Here is a 20,475-nt window from a genome sequence, read left to right as displayed (position 1 = left end):
AAATTGTTGATTACGCTCGTGAAATAAAGAAATATAATTATTTCTCCTCTAATTATTGAGATAAAAATTATATAATAATATATAGATTTTTGATTATTAAAATAATTTTTTATAAATGTTATTTTGTTATTAGGGAGGGGGGAAATGCATTTACGCACATTTTTACGAAGAGAATTTTTTAGTGTAGATAGTGCGGGACTCGCCCGGGATAAGTAATGCCATTATTTCCAGGAATCCCCGCCCCCTTCCCAATCCTCACGGTCAACCTGGTGGCGGATAACGTTTACGCTTTTCGTCACCCCTGGCCGTGGCGAGTTCACTCCTACATTTCATGGACTGCGCCTGTTCTAACTATTAGTTGTCTGATTCTGTCGGGGGACGTGGAAGTTGCTGGTCCTCCATATACTTCTCATCTCCACGTAGGTGGAGATTGTGTCCCAGCGTTCTCGGCTGCGGAGTATCAGGCCTACGATGTTATCGGGCGTAATTTCCCCTACTACGGCTGCCAGCTCCATTTGCTGCTCTACAAAGCGCTCGCAACTGAAGAACAAGTGATATATTATATATCGTCCTCCGCGGCGCGGCTGTAAGGGCAGTGGGGGGACTTGATCTTCCGCATACAGTGCAGATACAGTCTGAAGTACAGTCAGGTACATCCGTGCCTCGTAAGAAGTTGACTAATGTAGAAGTTTACCTCTCTGTGGGCCCGCTCCATCCTGGGCTTCAGGTCCTCAATCAGTCTCCGTGTCCAACGTCTCGCCGTGCCGCATGTCTAGCGCCGCTGCCACTCTGCGAGGGAACGCGCGCACGCCACTTTGGATGCATCCGCTCCATCTGTCATCTGATCGCGGTCGAAAATTTTTTTGCATTCGACGGCTAGGAGATCGATGAGGATTACGATCGATGAGTGATCACAAATGCCACGGATACAGACACTGTGTGGTAGCAACATACTATCCGCAGCCCCCCCCCCCCCGGCGCTGGACAGAGGATATGCGTGTCCAGTACCACCCAATGACCATAGTATCAGCCCAGGTTTTCGCTTTGTAAAGCAAGACCGAGTGTACTCTGGACATCGGAAGTCTCCGATTCGCAGATCTGGGGCCACTGATGTTGGCCATCAGCCTACTCGGAGATGCCGCCATGCATGCTCGCCGGATGTGCGCTCAGTAGGTGAGCTTGGTGTCAAGTGTTATTCCCAGGTACACAGCCGACTCTCGCGTTCGCATTACCTGGGCACCAACCATCATCGGAACGATGGTCGGGACACACATCCTCGTCACCATAATAATCTACACTTTGGAGACCGCTGGCTGGAGGCACCGGTCATGTATCCATGGGCTGACCTTGCGTATGACTTGGTTAAGTCTTAGCTGGGCCAGCTCAATGCTACGAGCGGTTATTACCGTGCTAATATAGTCGACATATGCGACGAGGAATGGCATCTCTGTTCTCAGCAGGCAATCGTACAAAACGTTTCGGAGGTCGGGGTGCCTGTGCGGATTCTCGTTCGTCTCATACGTAAGCCAGCGATTACTAAGGTATTGCCAGTATATCCGGCCACCTTGTTGAGTTGAAGACGTTGCGCATATCCAACATGACGAAGAGGACCATCGGTCTTGACTGATGCCACGCCTGATTCGTTCGGTCGACAGCGGCGATGATCGCCGAGATAGCTCGCAAGGTAGATCGACCCTTTCAGAAGTTCTGCTGCCGATCCGACAGTTCTCCTGCAGCCTGGATGGCTGCGTGCAATCTCGCCCTCAGCGAAACTCTATACCTCTAAACCCTACCCTGATGGTGTAGGCTGTGTCGAATCACCATCTTCAGCATCTTCGCTGTTATATCGTCTGGCCTGGGCGTCCTTTTGCGCTTCAGCAGGGCCACAGCTCCGCAGCGTCGAACACAGTAATCGCTTCTCGTGCTCCAGGTGAAGGAGGAAGGGGAGGCATCTTTGCATTTCCGACCACTCTCTGACGCGCAGTTTACCCAGTTGACTTTTACACCTGTTATCGCGATTAGTTGCTGGGCGGCTGCCTCGTCAGCCTCGACCGCGGTCCTCTGTTCGTTCGTGTTTGGCGCTAGCACAGGGACCTTCAGCTCCCCCATAAGTTCTTGTTCCAGCTCGCGAATTATTAGCGACTCTACTTTCGATTCGCTGGTGCAGCAGTCCAAGTCCAGTACCTTCACCTTCGTACGTGGTGTGAGGGCCTGGATGCTGCCTGACTCGCCGACAGCAGCTTTAATAGCGCTCTTCAGCGCTCTCTGGTACTTACATTTTCTAAGTTCCAGGAATACGCCGTCACCCAGGGTCTTCCGTATTTGCCGGAACTCGGTTCCGACATTTTCTGGGCGCACGTCCTTATGGATGGTGCTCTGTATTTCTGCATAAGTGTGGCCAGGCGCAGGCTGTATCACGACGGCGGTATTATGCGTTTTACGCAGCCATCGTTTGCCACTTCTCCGTCTTCCCGTCTTCTCCTTTGGAGCGGTCTTCCAATGGAGGTTTTCATATCTCTTCACCTGATTCGTGACTTTCGCGTTGTCCGACTTTTCTACCAACGAGAACTTCTTTACTGCGAGCGTAACCGGGAAGGAGCCATTCCTCATCTTCTTGGCTTTACGGCTGACATGCAATGTACAGTAATGTCTCTCTTCTCTATTGCTACGGCCCTGTAATTAGTTTTCTTGGGGCCTTTTAATTTATCGATTTTCTCGCTATGCTAAAGTTCGATGGTGTTGGTGAACACGTGTGCTGCGACACGCGCCGCGGCTCCTTTGACTTAAATTCCAATGCAAAGAAATGCAATGATATAACATTTTTTAATTTTAACATTTTAACACTGATTTTTTAACATATTGCTGATAGTTTTCTGAATAAAATGAGAGCAAACACGATATAGTTTGCACAGATATTTCTGTTGACAAAGTCAAAGACGATAGACGTTGCACGTAATTTACTGCCAAGATGCACGTGGTGTGCGGTGGAAAAGAGTTTAGACAAAGTTGTTGACTTTACTGATGCTGTAATAAATAACATAAAAAGAATTAATTTGTAAATAATTCATATTCAAATTGGCTAAATGTCGTGTTCTTTCTCGATGTTCGACATCTTAAAATTCCAGGGCTCATAGAAAATTTACAGAAAACAGTTCCTTTACCCCCTCCACGCGTAGGCTCGCCATCAAAATGATGTCGCTTCTCCCGTCCCAGCAAATTTCAAACATGGAACTCTTTATTCTCGGCCGTCTTCGTTCCCTTCTGTCTCCTATCCTTGTAAAGCTTTCTATTCCACGTGTCTAACGTAGGCTCGAATAGCGTAACTTTGGTGATATTTTCTTTCGAAAAATATATGTACATACCTTCTTTGACCTTGCCTTTAATATTTCATATATTAAAAATCAGTTTTTGTAATGCTTTTATCGCAAATAAAATAAGTTACTTATTACTTATAATGAATAAGAATGGTCTAAAGCATGTCGTGTTTGGTATCATTTTAATTGGAAAAATGTGACCAATATATTTAAAGAAATGTTTATGTATGAAAAATTAGAAATAAAGAAGTTAAATCACCGTTTTTATTCTATCATTACAATGTTGTACACCGGCTGTCTCTGGTGCTGACCGCTGCCTTACATACATAGTATACAACATAGTTTCGCTCGACTCGCGAGTTTCGTTCTATCTCTCTCCCTCTCACGAGGTGTCGGCAACAATAAAGGCGAGCCGCGAGGCTCGAAGAAATCAATTCCTGCGCATTACTCTCGACACTTTAGAATTCGGTCCCGGCGACAGATAGGGAGGTTTTACCGTAGTTGTAGTCTTGAAGGATGGGCCATACCTCGGTCATAGACGGACCATATTGACCACTCTCTCAACGCGTGTGGATGTTCTGGTTTCTCTTCCATCCATTGTTGCATAGGGGGTGACAACTAACCCAATTCAGGTTCCCTTGTCAAAGCATAGCTTTGCAAGAGGGACTTTCCCTGCCCCGAGTGGGTCCAATCTCCGAAGGGATTCGCCCAGCGTGCCGTACTAAGATAGAAGCTAGATTCAGTTGCATTCTATGTGCCTTTAGCTTCAATACGATGGGCGCGAATTTCCGGAATTCCTTAAAGAGTTGGACGGTTAACAGGCTGGCTTTGTCGACTGGCCACTGGTGGCCTTCATGAATTCCGCACCTCTTCGTAAAACTGACAAGCGTACAGAATGCGGTCTGGTGATTCCTCCTCGCCATTCCTACAATGCTCATCATCCACCAAGGCGAATGTCTTGAGCTTCACATGGACGTTTCCGTGTTCACTCATGAACTGTGCCACGTAGTGATCGACGATCACCCAGCTTGCGGAAAGACGGTCTGATACATCGCCAAAGTATTGGAAGGTTGTCCTTCCCTTCGACGATGACAACTATCTCCACTGCCACATTTCTAGTGTCGTCGCCTCAGCCTAGCGCAAGCCAGGGTATCAGTGCCGACATTGTTAGCCTGACTTACTCGACATAATCCATCGTGAATTTCAAGTTTCTTTCTGGCACTGTAGATGCACCCGTGTTCCGCCATTGTCAAGTCGATCGGCAGCTCACTTGCGATCACGGAGATCGCATCGGTAGAGACCGTTGTATAGGCCGTGACCCCAGTTAAGCAGAGTCTGGCTCTGCGTCCTGATGAGCAACATACTCGTCCCGGAGGTAAGGCGGTCTGCCCAACCCGCGGCAGCGTACGTCGCGATTGGGACAAACAGATCATGGTACATAATACGCATGGCCCGATGCCCTAGCTCTTTCTAATCGTGCCAGACTCGGTTCAATCTCTTCAGAGCATTGGAAGTACTGGCTGATCAGAAAGAAGCTTCCAAACGAACCTCAGATGCTTGCACAAAACATACGTGTGTCGCAGAAGTGAGAGATTTTAACCACAGTTAGATCCGAGTTTCTGACTGCTATTGCAGCTATCACCGGATCATCTGCCGTGATCACTCTCGTCGATAGCTCCAGCCCGGGCACTGTACCCCGCCAGCTGTAGGGTTTTTGCGCGAGCCACACATCCATCCCGCGTGCGTGCATCATATTTCGGACTTCGTCGGTCATATTTCGAGCCCGTTGCATATTATGCTGCGTGACTCGAACGTAGTCGGTCCTCCCTACGAACCATAATTCGTATGAGACATCTCCAAACATAGTGCTTTCTGATAGGAAGCACAAGCCGGATCTCTGGATCTATGTGTGTGCTTTCTGTCCTTCTCTTTGCAATTAGAGAAAACCAGAGGCTTGCTCTTCTTGCTGCAAAGGGCGAAGGTGCGCCCCTTTTCGAAGCAGTGACTGCAAATATCATTCTTGAACTTACAACGCTTGGAAGTGTGCCCGAAGCATTGGAACCGATAGCATCGAAGTACCGAGATGTAATCCTGTACACCGTAGAAATTACACTCGGCCACTACTCTGCTTCAGTTGCAAACGAATCTGCAAACTGACGACAACAGCCCAATTGGCTATCACGCTGGTCTCTTGCCAGCCATATGGCTGACACATCCTTCTAGGTGTTCCGCAGAGGTTTTGCTTTCGGAGACTGGAAGCAATTTCCTCCTTGCCCATGAAGTTCGGGACGTCGTAAATCGGGATAGACAGGTCCCTTTGAATGGGCAAGGATACGATGAGCCCGGCTTCTTTGAGCTTGTTACTCTCCGTGAAGGCCTTCAGGTCGTCCTTGCGTTCGACGACTATGCCACCAGAGTGGATACGTCGGACTGATCTCACGCGGATTGCCTCCTTCGGGGGATTCTTCAAGGACAGAACAGTCTACTTAGTCGCGTCGCTGCTCTGTTCCTTGCCATTCTGCGGAAATATGCGCACCACATGTTGTGGCGGCTTTTCCGCGTTTGGGGAAACTTTCTTGCAGTCGACTTTCACCACTTGGGTGTAAGTCGGCTTACGGATTTCTTATCAAGAAATAGTTTAAGTTAAATTAGTTTTAGTTGTAATTTTAATTTACAAAACTAACTAAAAATTATTAGTCACAATTTTATATTTCGATATAGTTATTTTTGTTGTTATTATGTAACGCCCGAAGTTCGTGCTTGGCGGGGGAACAGTGCAGATATGAACTTACTCGCGCTAGTGCAGAAAATGACAAAAATATACTTTTTATTTCTATAAAATAAACTAAATATAATACTAAATATAGTGAAATACGTGCTGTTCGTCGGAAGGACTGTCCGGGAATCCATCAGCCCCCTTATGTGTAGTGCGGCTTAACAATAATACTGGCGTGTGTGTGTGTGAGCCGCTGCTCCGGTCTCATTTTCTCTCGGCAGCTCCCTCTGCTCCTGTATCGGAAGAGGAGCACCAATGAAAAAGGGTAAACCAATGTGTGTCACGTGTAGTTCAGAGAATTGAGGAGGGGAAAGATGGGATTATTTATTTGTTCCCTAGGGATTTGTTCGTCCGGAAACGAACGCGTTGTTTTACGTTTTGTTGAACTTCTTTTTGCTCTTTCTGCGCCTTCTCCGCACCGTTAACCCACACGCGGCCACCCAGGAAGGACTTAGGGTTGGTGCGCCGGCGAAACTCCGCCGAGATGGTTCCTGGTGCAACTTCTCGCACCCTCCGACGTGAAGCACCACGGCGTTCCACCCTAGAAGAACCTGAGACTGACACAGCCGACAATACTCCTCCCAGACTTACCTGACGAGCGGGAGGATACATCTCACACCCCAATCTGGATCTGAAGCAGTAACCTTAATCGGCCTCGCGGAGTGGGTTCGCCACGCCGCTCACTTGTTTACGTCCTCCTTGTGAACAAGCCGCATGAATGGACTGCAAAAGCAACGAAAGCTCTGTTCGCCTTCATCCGGGCAACCCGCTTGTGCCATTACATCTGTAGCCCGCGTGGAAGTAGATGGACCTGAAAGGGACGGCGGCACACGTCAGTGTCGCGCTCGCGATCTTGATAAGAGAGCATTCGCAATCGAATTAGGCGAACCTAACAGGTACATATGGTTTAATACAAACAATAAATATATTTTTTCTATATTTATTTATTTTCCATTAGAATTAATTATTTATAGACTAATTGGTTGTATTATTTTAAGTGTATTATGTTTACGACAATTAGATATGAAGCTTTTAGTAGCTTATTCATCAGTGATACATACAGGGTGTTCCACAGTTATTTTAATAGCCGAAAATGAGGGGTAGCTGAGGTCATTTGAAGTAACTTTTTCCTTTGCGAAAATGCAATCTGCGACTTCGTTTACGAGTTATTAACGAAAAAGACTGTCCAATGAGAGGTGAGGGTGCGAAGTTCGAGAGCCCTCAGCACGAGGCTTTGACAGAAGATCGGGATGGACTCGAGCGCGTTCGAAATATTGAACAATTCATGAAGCGTGAACTTCCGGATTTTTTTTTATTACGTAACAGTGATATTTTTAAGAGAAACGCTGTTCACCTTTACTTTAGAACGTCTAAAGAATATTTACTAATTTTTCGGACACGAAATAAAATGTAGTTTAACCGTGACAGTCGTTTTAATTTTCGGGTGTGCATGACACCTCATGTGTATATGAAATTATGTGCAATGAAATTATATGAAATTTTTATGCAAGGTATACAGTGAAAATTAACAAAGTTCGTTCGAAAATTAACAAAGCTGATTTAATAATAAATAACCGCGTTAAGGAACGCAAAGAATTTATTTATTAGAGAAATTTGAAAAATATTATCAATAAGAACTCTACTCACCCATTTAGTAAAGGATACATTTGCTGACTCGTACGCACTGACCTCGTACAATGTACAGCTGATGCCAGGTCGATGACCGCAACATTCAAGGGATACTGTCGGAAGAATCTCTGCTATGTTTATTTGCGAATTTCACTTACACTGCACTGTCACCAAACACCGGTCACTTAATTAATCACTGATAATCCGAATCACTTGTGGATATTATGAAAGATCACTGAGATTCGTTCGCCAATAATCGTTTATTCGACGCGTTCGTTCGGGAGTCGACGTTTCACTGCCGAAAAATTCAGGCCTCGACCTTGGCCCTTGTTGTTTGTCGTTGGGTTGTCCGAGAAAGTGAAACCCGATACCATTTTCTTCCAGTGTTTCCATGCGTGCGATACGTTAACATGCCGGCGAGTATGTGCGTCGCGAATAACCATTAGATCTGCAGGTTGGAGGTTGTCCTTCGGGACGCTACCTCTTGCTGCGCTCCTGCAGCATATGCAGATATTCGCGCTGCCTTTGCATCCAAACATTAGCGTATATGGATTCGATCCCTTGCCAACGGGACAAGGAGAACGCGGTGGTGTCCGGCGGGTGCTCTCCCGAGAGCATAAGCAGGTTGACTGCCGTCAAAAAATGACATGATGTAAGGGCTGCGCAGTCCTCTGGGTCTCTCGACATCGGTGTGAGGGTGTGGGAGTTAAGGCATGCCTCTATGGCCCATACTAATGTTCGCATCTCCTTAAAGGTGAGGGTGTGCTCCCCAACGACTAGTGGCGTTTTAGTACTGATTCCACCCATCTACAAACCGCCGAAATGCGGAGCTCCGGGTGTGGAAAAATGTCACGCGATCTTGGCCGCTCCGAGAAATGCAGAAACCTCGGTTGAGCTGCAGGTGGCCAGGACCATTGACACGAGCTCCCACCTGGCTTCACGGAAATTCGTTCCATTGTCGGAGTAGACTTCTGTGGATCGACCGTGTTAGGAGGTGAATCTCCGCAGCGCTGTCAAGAAATCCGTTGTTGTGCAGTCGCTCTTCAACTCGAGGTGGATAGCGTATGTATGACTTCTGGAACCGGTAACCCCTGTCTTTCTCCATACGGGTCCATAGATAATGCTTACATGCTAGAAAGGCCGAAAAGGTATCACCCGTGCGACTGGCAATGTGCCCAAGAGCTTGGTCTTTGGAGTTGCGCGCTGCCAAGTATCTCCAGGTCACTCCTCTTACCACTTGTCAGGTCTCCAGAAACCAATACTGAAGTAGGATGAGGCGTTTTTTCTCGTATGCGCGGGACAAGTTATTTAGCCTCAGTCAGAGCAGTCCCGTCTAGTTAAGAAATGGGTTCAATGGGCTCGACGAATTGGTACTTCTTGACAGCTCCGATCTCCGATGCGAAGGCATTAACTTGCAGTCACCGGAGCAACAAGGTTTGTACCTAACGCTTTGCCAAAATCGTATCGTAACCCAAAGGACTGTTCTGATTGCGGCTGAAGGGCAGCGTAGGAGGAAGGAGCCGATAGCAAATCGCTGTGACTCGCCCAAGACAAAACGCTGGGCAATAGGGGACCAAGGGGTCTCCTTGATTCTTGCGTGAACCGTCTGGATGCGTAACTTCAGCTCGGGGATCGCGGTAACCTCGTGCTTCGCTGCGGTCAACCGGAATGCGGCCCTGCGAGCCAAGATAGCTCGCCGGCAAGCAGTTCTTGAAAAGCATAATTCGTGGGATTCTCTCGCGTGGGCACATGACACCATGGCGTGTCCGGTAATAACTCGTGGATCTGGTCCTCGCGAATCGCAACAAATATGGTTCACGTGGACGGCGTGCAGACTAACTTCGCTCGAGGCGATCTGCGAGAATCTCGTCGGCAATGCGCTTCGACAGCTCGGCCGGAAGAACCGCTGTACAGAGTTCCTACCGTAGAATGTTAATTATCTTAATGGGTGCAACCTTGGTACGTGAAGCAACGAGGGTCATCTTAGTTCTCGAGGGTTCGCCTACGACCGATCGAGATATCAGATACACCACCAGTCCATATGCGCAAGCGGACGCGTCCGCGAAACTATGCAGCTCATACCGTTCACCTCCGCACGGTAACTGTGTGGAGCCGAACCACCGTGGCACATGCGCAGCACTCAATAGCGGCAATTCTGACCCGAGTTCGTGCCACGTCTGGACGAGCCCGTCTGGGAGCGGAGTGTCCCAATCCGATCCCTCGAGCCACAATTCCTGTAAGAGGATTTTAGCCTTGATCGAGCAGGGGTCATAGTCTGGGCTCAAATCCACGCCCAGTATAGGGTGGTTAGGCTGGGCTCCCCCAGTTAGGTCTGCCGCCGCCAATTCCCGGCAGTCTACCAACACCTGAATTTAACAATTTAGGATTGAACAACGAAGCGTTAATATCGAAAGCTAGTTTATTCCAATCAATTTATGATAAGTTCATTTTCTTGTAAGCACGATTATAGTCGTGTAAGCAAATTACGATTAGTTGCAAATATGAACATAACTTAACATGTATTCGTTTAACTGATAGAAGTTTTCAAATAATGGTGTAATTAATCGTTACGATTCTTATTTTTGGTCTAAAGATAATTTTCATTGGTTCAGTGAACAGAATTTCCAAGACAAATTTATAATATAGTAGGTCGTTAAATTCATTTTTTCATTAACATAGTCCTTGAAATTTGTTATTTTTCAATATATAGCTGAGTAAATACTAATTAACTATCACTGAAAACATTTTTTTGTTAGACTGTCGAAAGTGCTTGAAAAATTTTAACGACAGTTATGTGCCACACCCTGTATAAGTTACTATAAATGGAATTCAATCGGCAAATGTTCGACATTAAATTATAACGGAATGGTTGCTTTGGGATATGGTTCCTTTTGCAAGTTTGCTCCTCTTGATGTTATTTATCCTCCTCTCGACCTTGAAAAATATGGTCAAAATCACTTTTGCGGGAAGTTTTTTTTTAACAGATGTCCATCGACCTAAAGATGTAAATACATCTACGATAGCCATGATATAACATATTTTTACACCCTGTACAATGGATATGAAGGACGGTTTCTTAATGTGTTGCAAGAGCGCAAAGAAAAACTGCTTGTTCAACATCGCAAGGGACTGTAAACGAACGTCGCGAATGTCGTCGCGATCTGCGGCTGTATTTAAGAGCACCTCTTTGATGCTCGGGGGGAACCACCGTCAGGTGCCAATTGCCAAACGGTTGACTCAATAAAAGGGATAATTCAAGCGCGGTGTACGAATTGTTTGCTGAAGTAGGCGTTTGGCGGTCGGGTCAACATACGACGGTAAGGCAAACTGTTTATTAAACGGTGACTTTCGCCGTTGTCGATCGATCGTACTCGAAATAAGTATTGTCGTCACAACGGGAGGGTGGATCAACGCTACTAATTAAGATACGAAGAAATTCTATCGAATAAATTGGACAAGTTGCCCAAATGTTTATTTCTAAAACAATGAAAAGAGTCAAATGATCACTGGAATTGAACAAATAGAATGTGATATGTACAAATAGTTACAATTACCGCAGGAAGAACACGTACGACATCTACTTAAAACTATCGCTTGAAAATTATTTACAATGGATAATTAGCGCAGAGTGCGTGAGGGCCGGACGCCAACGGGGGAGCCGCTTAAAACGCTTCTCCGACACAAGGACACATAGAATTCGGAATCTGTGTGTTTCGTACGCAACGCGATCCGATAAAATCGAGGAGCGCAACAAGGACGCATGTACGACGAAAATTTCAGACCGAGAAAGGCTGTGAGACCACGCATCAGAGCGAGAACCAAGGTTCGATGTGCGTAGATACGCAAGAATCGCACGCAACGCTATACTCTCGAGTATGCGGAGCGAAATCGGGTGAGTCACCCGGTAACCGGCTAATCTTGCCGTGAAGATTGACCGCGAATTAGAAAAAATTGATTCAGTATCTCGTTGTCCCCAAGACGGGGGACGCGACTGACTGTGACTTGGTCACGTGTGGTGGGGAAGGCTGTGGCTCACTTAAGGACTCCGCGGGGCTGTTACGAGAGTCACAGACAGTAAGCAGCATCCTCTCCCTGGTCCCCGCCACAAGTACTACCCTACCCTGGGGGGAAACTAAGTCTGTCCTGTGCGCGACAGGACAGGCAGACCAGGACGAATTCCCAACCCCCTACCTCCCATCCCATTTCCTAGGTCTTCGTTTAGTGAGCGCGAGGCGTTGGGTCGCGAGTTCGCCTCCCCTTGGTTCCCCGTGGGCGCGAGCGGTGGTTAAATTTGGTTGTGTATGCCGTAGAGACACGGAAATACATCCAGTCACCTTCGTAATGGCCAGATTAATACCAAATGACTTCGTGTGAATAATCTGCCGGAAAAACCCTTTTAACAGATCGTATCGCAGAAGCCGAAGGTCGAGTAATTCTCAATATTGGGGCACTGCACAATACCGTTTGTACAGTTATTCTCGTGACGATAAACGCCAAGCGATAAAACTGCATTGGTTATGGAATGTAGTAGATATATAAGTATGTTTCTGCAATCAATGGCGAGGGGAAGACTGAGACGGAGGGGTAAAGAGAAGGAAGCGTCATCGTGAGCGGCACGCGTCGTGTGGAGGGGGGGAAGTCACCGATATGGAGTTTTGCGGTTTTGCATCCGGTGAGGTTCTCGGATGCCTTGCCCGGAAGTTGTTTATCTTGCGAAGCGATATCGGGGATTTTGAAACAATATTGTAGAGAGCGAGAGAGATGGATGCATTGCAGTGGTTGTTCTCTCTCTTGCAAACGATGTGAATTTTCTCGCGCGTTGGGGAAGTGTTAGGCGCCATGCATATAGAAGTTTGTGGTTTTGTATCCGGAGAGGCTCTCGGATGCCTTACCCGGGGAAGTCGCTTGCGAAGCGATATCGAGGATTTTGATATAATATTGTAGAGAGCGAGAGAGAGGGATGCAGCGGTTGTTCTCTCTCTTGCAAACGAAGTGGAATTTTTCGCGCGTTGGGGAAGTGCTAGACGCGAGGCATTTATAGAAGTTTGTGGTTTTGTATCCGGAGAAACTCGCGGATGTTTTATCCGTAGAATTTGGTCTCATTAAGATTTATTAAAGTAAGGTTTTTTATCTCGGTATAATATTGTAGAGAGCGAGAGAGAGGGATACGTTGTAGCAGTTTTTTCTCTTGCACCGCATTCTCTTTTGCAGCAGTTTCTCTCTCTTGCAACGATATGGATGGAGAGAGATGTATTTTTTTTTGCTTTATCGTTTTTTGGAGAGAGATGCATTATAACAATGTGAGAGAAGTGCATGTATGCATGTTAATAAATACACGAAGCATAATGCGGAGCAAATCAAATCGTTGTTGTGAAAAGTGAGCACGCACCTTCTACTGAAAATATTTTAAACATGTCAAAAGTTGATATAGATGGATTTAATATCCATAAAAATTTTGTTTGTAAGGAAATGGCAATCGTGAACGTGCACACAGGCTACGCTGCCCGCTACGAGTTTGAATTAGACGTCCAATACACAGCGATTTGAGCGATGCTGACAGGAAATCTGCATGGTATGTCTCGAGTTTTATACACGGGATTCCATTCAAAAAATTTTCCGGGTAAGATAATTATAAACAAAAACACATTGGAATGTTAGTTAAACTTTTCATTCGCGGTTTCAAGGATCCCGTAATCGCGTATAAGGGGGGTCATATTGAGAGGGATTTATTGCGCGAAATTGGCGTACGGCATGTAAATTTAGAATCTTTTGGTTGCCCTAAATTCGAATCTTTAATCGCGGACCCGAAGTATGGGCCAATAGACCCACCATGCAGGCTTCATTGTTGGACGTTTAATTCAACATCGAAGCGGAAGGCACCACAATACCACTGTGCCCTCAGTGAAGTGCGAATCTTTCGCAAATGGTACCTGCAAGGTAATTTTTTATTTTTTATTTTTTACAATAATTTTTCATTTCTATGGTGCCTTTTTTGTAGAAAGAGAGAGAGAAAACGTAAGCCTGCGTGCACTCCTCAGCGAGGTGCGAATCTTTCGCAAATGGTACCTACAAGGTAATTTTTTTTATTTTTTATTTTTACAATTATTTTTCATTTCTATGATACCTTTTTTTGCAGAAAGAGAGAGAGAGAGAACGTAAGCCTGCATGCACTCCTCAGCGAAGTGCGAATCTTTCGCAAATGGTACCTGCAAGGTAATTTTTTTATTTTTTATTTTTTACAATTATTTTTCATTTCTATGGCGCCTTTTGCAGAAAGAGAGAGAGAGAGAGAGAGAGAGAGAGAGAGAGAAGACGTAAGCCTGTGCGAATCTTTTTTTGGTCGAGGTTACGTCCTCAGGGAAAAAATTATAACAACGTGTCGATCGGTGCTGATACGATGGATGAGAAGAGGTGTGTATAATAATTGTTATTTAAAAGATTAAAATTTATTTTTAATAATGATTATGTTTTTAATTAAAAGCATCATCCTGAAGAGGAGGAGGAGGAGGAGGCTTACGATTGCCATCAACGGTTCAGTATTACTGTACCATCAGCGAGGTGTGCGTGTTTCAGAAGTGGTTCATGGAAGGTAACGTATTTTTTTTTTTTTTTTTTAGTTACTATTATTTTTTCATTTCTATGGTGCCTTTTTTGCAGAAAGAGAGGAGAAAAAAAGGAATGATGGATTATTGAAGTGAGGAGGATAGGCTCCGAAGCTTTGAATTTTGGCCTATCGAATTTATTTAGCCGGAGGAGCTTGCAGCCGCAGGATTTTATTATCTGGGGCAGGACGATTTTCTAGCATGTTTTGCATGCAACATCGAACTACATCGGTGGCAGTATAACGACAAAACCTATGTCGGAGAAGATTGTGGCAACATGCCGATCGGTGCTGATTCTACAACGATATCAGTACCACCATCACCAAGAAGCTGCGGCGTGGACGAGTGCGGTATCTACGATTATACCATGGATGAGAAGAGGTGTGTATAATAATTGTTATCTAGAAAATTAAAATTTATTTCTAATAATGATTATTTTTTTAAGAGCGTCATCCTGAAGAGGAGGAGGAGGCTTGCGATTGCCATCAACGACGCATCGGCGAAAGAAGAGGAAGAAGAAGATTACTTTTATAAAAAAGTTTTTCATATTTTTTTTCGTATAAAAACATTGATGCTGGCCATATATTAAAATTTTAATAAAAAGTATTCAGGAAACATGTATTAATATACATTTTTTTTTAAATACCCACAATCCTTTCCAAATCTTCTTTAAAAGTTATAGTTATTTCATATTGATTTAATTAGCTACTCGGTTAGCGGTTTGTTCAGGGGGGGAGGGGAGTGAAAGAGAGAGAGAACATTTTTTATGATAGGACATATATATTTTTCAAAATCATATTAGTTTACGATAGTATTTTTTTCATATCTATATAATTTTTCTAACAATGCTCGTCAACGGGTTGTACTCCACGATGCAGTCGTGTATAATCAAGCAGTATGCAGCCGTCGAAGGTAGGACATCCTTTCGACATTCGAATTCAATTCGCGAACAATCGATGACGACGAACGGTCCATACATTAGAAAGTCGATTGTATTCAGCAACACATCGCCGTCGTTTCCATAATAGGATTCTTGAAATTTCGTGTACATATCGTAGAGCAACGCGTATTTATCCTTTTCGAAATCGATGTTTAAATCGTCGTAGGGATACATTTCCGAGTTCAAGTAAAGTCGAATATTGGATAAGAAGCACGAATCTAATTGGGTAGCGTTTTTCTTTAAATCGTTTTTCCTTTCGGTTTGTAACGCGAATATCACGTATCGCGGTTTTTCCATTTGCGGAGCCGTTTTTATCGCCCACGTTTGCTTCGTGGTTGTTTGTAGCATCGGATATTCGTACAGTTTCCACGAATATTTCGTACAGTTTCACGAATGTTCTCAAGAATACGCAGCATCGACAACTTGTGTATTTCGTCCAAAGCGACGTGCGGTATTTTCCATTGAATTTTATGCAAATTTAGGATAGGTTTCGCATTATCGGACCAGCTTCGTAACGCGTTAGCGTCGTTGCGCGCGCGAATCAAAATCAATTCGTGCCGAGCATTTATTACAACGCGTTTGTAATCTTCGCAGAAGCCTAGCAATGTGTTCATAGGCACGCAAAAGTTGAAATTTCGAAAATTCGTAGGCATAACTCTTCAAGGTCGTCGTTGTACCGGGATTTCTGGACCGATCGATTTCCACTCCGTTCAGTTCGTAACGTATCTCGTCGAACATAAACACTACCGCATTGTTCTCTAGAGCCACCGTGTCGTTGGTTGATCCTCCCGGTAGGCTGAGTCTTCCCTCCACGTATAGGAAGCTTTTACACGGAAGAGTGTACAAGTCTTGATGTTGAATGGGTATTCTTATCGCATCGCTGTTTCCAAACGTTGTATTGGCGTACGGATTGTAGGTGTGCAGGTCGATCTTAGTTATTCGATTGTCGAAGATCGGTGCCTAGGTGAAGTTAAAATGTCGTACGACATGATGCGGGGGCGTGCGATTACTTGTTAACGACAAATCCCAAAGATTGTAGATATTCAACGTTTCGTGCAGTTAATTTCCTCGTCTTCTTCTTCTTATTATTTTGGAACGATACACCGTTTTTGAAGCTCATATATCGTGTGAACCAGGTTCCCGTTATCGTACGAACCGGTGGTTACGTTGCATTCTATTCGAATAATATTCGTATTAATGATATTCACGAGGGTGTCCGATATATGCCATGTGTTTGGCGATAAAACACGATTCATAGAGAATCCTAGAATAGGACCCACGTTATTAGGCTTCGTAAAATTTATCTTATATGCGCTTTTAATTTCGCTTTTCATAGTATTGTTGTTTGCTCGCAAGATCAACGGGTATTCCGGATCGTTCTTATCTTTGGCTGCAGGATACCGCATGCTTATCTCGCGCCTCAAGTAAGCGTTGATCGCCTCCAGTTCGTACGAACCATCCGGGATGCTTATCTCCTCATCTTTGTCGTCGAAATAAAATTTATTGTTTCCAATATTCGAACTGATGTTTGGTATCGTGTAATAAGTTTGCAAATCGAGCAGGCCCAGTTCGTAGTTGGCATTGCTCAGAACTATAGGTGGGAAGTACTTGGACGATCAGACGCTACTTCTTCCCGATAACGTGAACCGCCGGTGGCGGCGGTAGAATGATTAAAAAATACTATGTCAGAGTTTCTCGCAAAAATTTTACACACAATTTCCCACATACGCTTTCGTTGTAATTTTGATAATTCTTGCGATTGTATGAGATTACCACGTTCGGTCCGAAGTATCGAATTAATTCGATTGGTGGCCGAAGATTTCCAAAACTATCGAAGTAGCTGATTCGCGACTTGTGCTTTATATATGCGACCCAGTGTGTTCCTGGACCATGACTGCTATCCAGATTGACTATTCCCCGTTCATTTATCCATATTTTATTGGGCAATTCATCGAGCATGAAAACTCCGCGAAAATGTGGTAATTTTCTACAGGTAATTTTCAATTCAAGATCTGTCTTTGAGTTATCTTCTTTTTCCTTTCGTCTTCCTTTTTTTGTCTTCATTCCTTTCCCGCGCTTGTACGGCGCAAGATACACTCCACGACCCTCCATGGCACGATTGTGTCGTTCCATTTCTTCGAAATGTTTCTTCGCAGCTTTCGCCTGGTTTATCGTTTTAGCCACTGCAGCAGCGCCGCCTGACAATGCCCCCAAAGCTCCCAAAGCAGGAAACAGCAGCGGTAGAAAACCATCTCGTTTGGCAATTGGTAGAATTCTTCCAATATTGTAGCTACTGTAGTTCTTCCTCTTCTTCCCCTTGACCGCTCGTCGACCCTTCTTCCTTATCTGACCCATACCTAATCTTGTCAGGGAATGTCTTTTTACCGGTCTGTAGCGGTATACACAGCTGTTTATACCAGTTCGTAGTTGTATACAGAGTTGTTTATACCAGTTTTGTAGCGGTATACAAAGCTGTTTCTTACCAGTCTGTAACGGTATACAGAGCTGTTTATACCAGTCTGTAGCGGTATATGAGGTTGTTTATACCAGTCTGTAACACAGTATATGAAGCTGTTATGTTAAAGGTTTTTGATCGATGATGAACAAAAAATGTACGTGCGTTAGTTACATGGAGATGTGCTCTATCATTAGAATACGAGAAGACTGATATCTATGATGCTTGAGTTCTCGTATAAATACCTTATCGTTCGAGAAGAAAATTTAGCATAACAAAAACAGTCGAGAGAGAGCATGCGTTTCGTACGGCAGTCCTTGAATATCCAGGTTCCGACCTGCCGCACGTTCGACGACCATGATGAGATAATTTGGAAGCATGGGTCATTGCTACCGAGAACTATGCGATGCGTGATAAGTGGTCCGTCAGGATGTGGTACAACGAACATCATGATTAGCCTGTTGGAAAGTCCGAATGGACTGCGATTCGCAAATGTGTACGTGTATTCGAAATCGTTACGTCAGCCAAAATATCAATACTTGAACAACTTGTTCTTGTACGTGGGCAAGGACGTAGGGTATTTTGCCTATTCGGACAACGCGGACGTATCCCTCCGGCGGATGCTCGTCCGAACTCGATATTTATCTTCGACGACATTGCCTGCGACGAACAGGACGTTATGAGAGAATATTTCGCGATGGGCAGACATTCGCACGTCGATTGTTTCTATCTGTCGCAATCGTACGCGAGAATACTCAAACATTTGATTCGCGACAATGCCAATCTATTGATTCTATTCAATCAAGATGTTATGAATCTGCGACACGTTCATCAGGATCATGTGAATACCGATATGTCGTTCGAAAGTTTCAACGAAATTTGTTCAAGGTGTTGGCGAAACAAATATGAATTCCTTGTAATCGACAAAGACAGCCCCTGTGAACCGAGGACGTTACAGACGCGGATTTAACGAATTCGTCGTGCTGTGATCCGACTCATTTGGACGGTAAGAGGTGTCGGTGTCGATATGCGTCCGTCGAAGAAAAACCTGCGAGCTGCCATCGCTAAGGAAATAGCTGAGACCAGTGACGTCATACGTAAAAAGAGTTTAGCCTTGAAAGTTGGGAAAATGGATGTACAGTCCAACATTGAGACGAATTTACGTCCGATCGTGGAACCGTTGAAACAGCTGGTTCAAAATACAGCTACGGAAGCGAAAGATAATACATCAAGTGCTGATCGACCGTTGGATTTGCAAACACAGCAGCAGCCGCTGTTCTCTGAGAAGAAGAATGTGGGGAAAGAATTTATTAAGAAAAAGAGGAAACACGATGAAGAATAAAGTATATTCCCCCATCGGTGTCAGCGATGACGTCGACTATGTTGACGTTGACGACAACAACGTCGACGACGACGACGATGCGGACAGCAATATGGTGCTTGAACCAACACCTTCAATGCATCAGGAGAAGGAGGTAGCTTTCGAATCATCTCCAACGGCTGCAACATCGTTGGAATCATCGGTGCGAAATATTTTGAGAAGTCCTGAAAAGCATCGCGACGAATACGAGCATTTGTTCAGTAATCTTGGACCTTTAGCGAGCGAATACTTGAGAAATTTCTTTAGCGGGCCGCCGAAAAGTCAGGACAATGTGTACGGAGTGTATTTTCATAATAACAAACTGATGCTTGGAAACGTTGCGTTCGACGTGGAAAGTAACGATGATATTGTTATTAATAAAATTAGGTACAGAGGAACTCCAGGTCTCTACGAATTGATATTCAAAAGAATACCCAACAAGAACATGTACACCGAGAACGATAAAGAAATTTATAGAAACATTCTCATCGCTACGCATGCGCACCGACGTGGAAAGGGTATAAATATTCCAACGCCGATGTTCCGGCCGAATCGCGGACCGCGGGTCAACGCACGTTCGACTTTCGATGTACGCCGTCTCGCCGTTTTTGTCGAATAAACGGCGAGGCAGCAAGACAATAACACGATCGACGTGCGTTGGCCCGACCGTCAAACGCTCGCCTCGGCCTAATGTATACGTGCAGTGTTTTTGCCTTAGGAGGCAATGACCGGCCTTCGACACCTGACGATTCGTCACCTTGAGCATCGGCCAGGTGTCTATATATACTGCCGCAAATGTGATAACGGCGAGATTCTCCAAGTATCGTTATCGCTTACAGACAAGTTTAATTTAGCGTCCCTTGCGCCTATACGAAGCAGTGCTTCAATTTTATACTTCTTTCGAAGCCGTGCTTCAACTCATACGTCGAACGGAGCCGTGCTCCAAAGGTTGTAAACCAAAGGACTGTGGAGTCCGAATCAATAAATCGCGTATCGTCTCCTCACGAATTCCGGCGCTTTAATTTTGTGCCGTGCGCAACAGCCGATGATGCGTGTAACCAACAATCCGGTCGATTATGTGCATTGGGATGAGCCAAATGAGCTGGTAGATCGTTTGAAATTGCTGATGACATCGAAAAATGCTGGCCATACCAATCACGACAATGAAATAACATCCATAATCGAAGAACTTTGCGAAGCTGGATTGATTATAAATTAAATTGCTCGAATATTTATTACGTTAGTGATGAATGAAATGCCCGTCGGTAAATTTATCAAATGGTTCGATAAAATGAGTATCCGTTGGAATTGTTGCGAAACCAACCAAACGTTATCCGTAGATGAAAATTGGGAGGACAGATTTTTAAATATTGAGTTTAGACTCGACGACGTTTGCCGA

The 20,475-nt window shown here is 44.9% G+C and overlaps 1 long non-coding RNA gene across 6 annotated transcripts; it reads left to right on the top strand.

The window, feature by feature from the left end:
• On the top strand, nt 1–14,936 carry LOC117226364 (uncharacterized). 6 transcript variants are annotated; one of them, XR_013033869.1, is made up of 7 exons: nt 1–6,986; nt 13,718–13,792; nt 13,856–13,932; nt 14,001–14,130; nt 14,201–14,308; nt 14,377–14,702; nt 14,767–14,936. It is a non-coding gene; the product is annotated as an uncharacterized LOC117226364 (long non-coding RNA). The 6 variants fall into 6 exon arrangements; XR_013033867.1 differs by lacking the exon at nt 1–6,986 and adding an exon at nt 6,998–13,656; XR_013033865.1 differs by lacking the exon at nt 1–6,986 and having other exon boundaries at nt 6,999–13,792; nt 13,993–14,130.
• The last annotated feature ends 5,539 nt before the right edge of the window (nt 14,937–20,475 follow it).

The sequence above is a fragment of the Megalopta genalis genome, chromosome 7 (assembly GCF_051020955.1).
Source record: "Megalopta genalis isolate 19385.01 chromosome 7, iyMegGena1_principal, whole genome shotgun sequence".
Taxonomy (NCBI): domain Eukaryota; kingdom Metazoa; phylum Arthropoda; class Insecta; order Hymenoptera; family Halictidae; genus Megalopta; species Megalopta genalis.
Note: the sequence above shows the minus strand (reverse complement) of the source record. Positions and strands in the feature narration are given on the sequence as shown.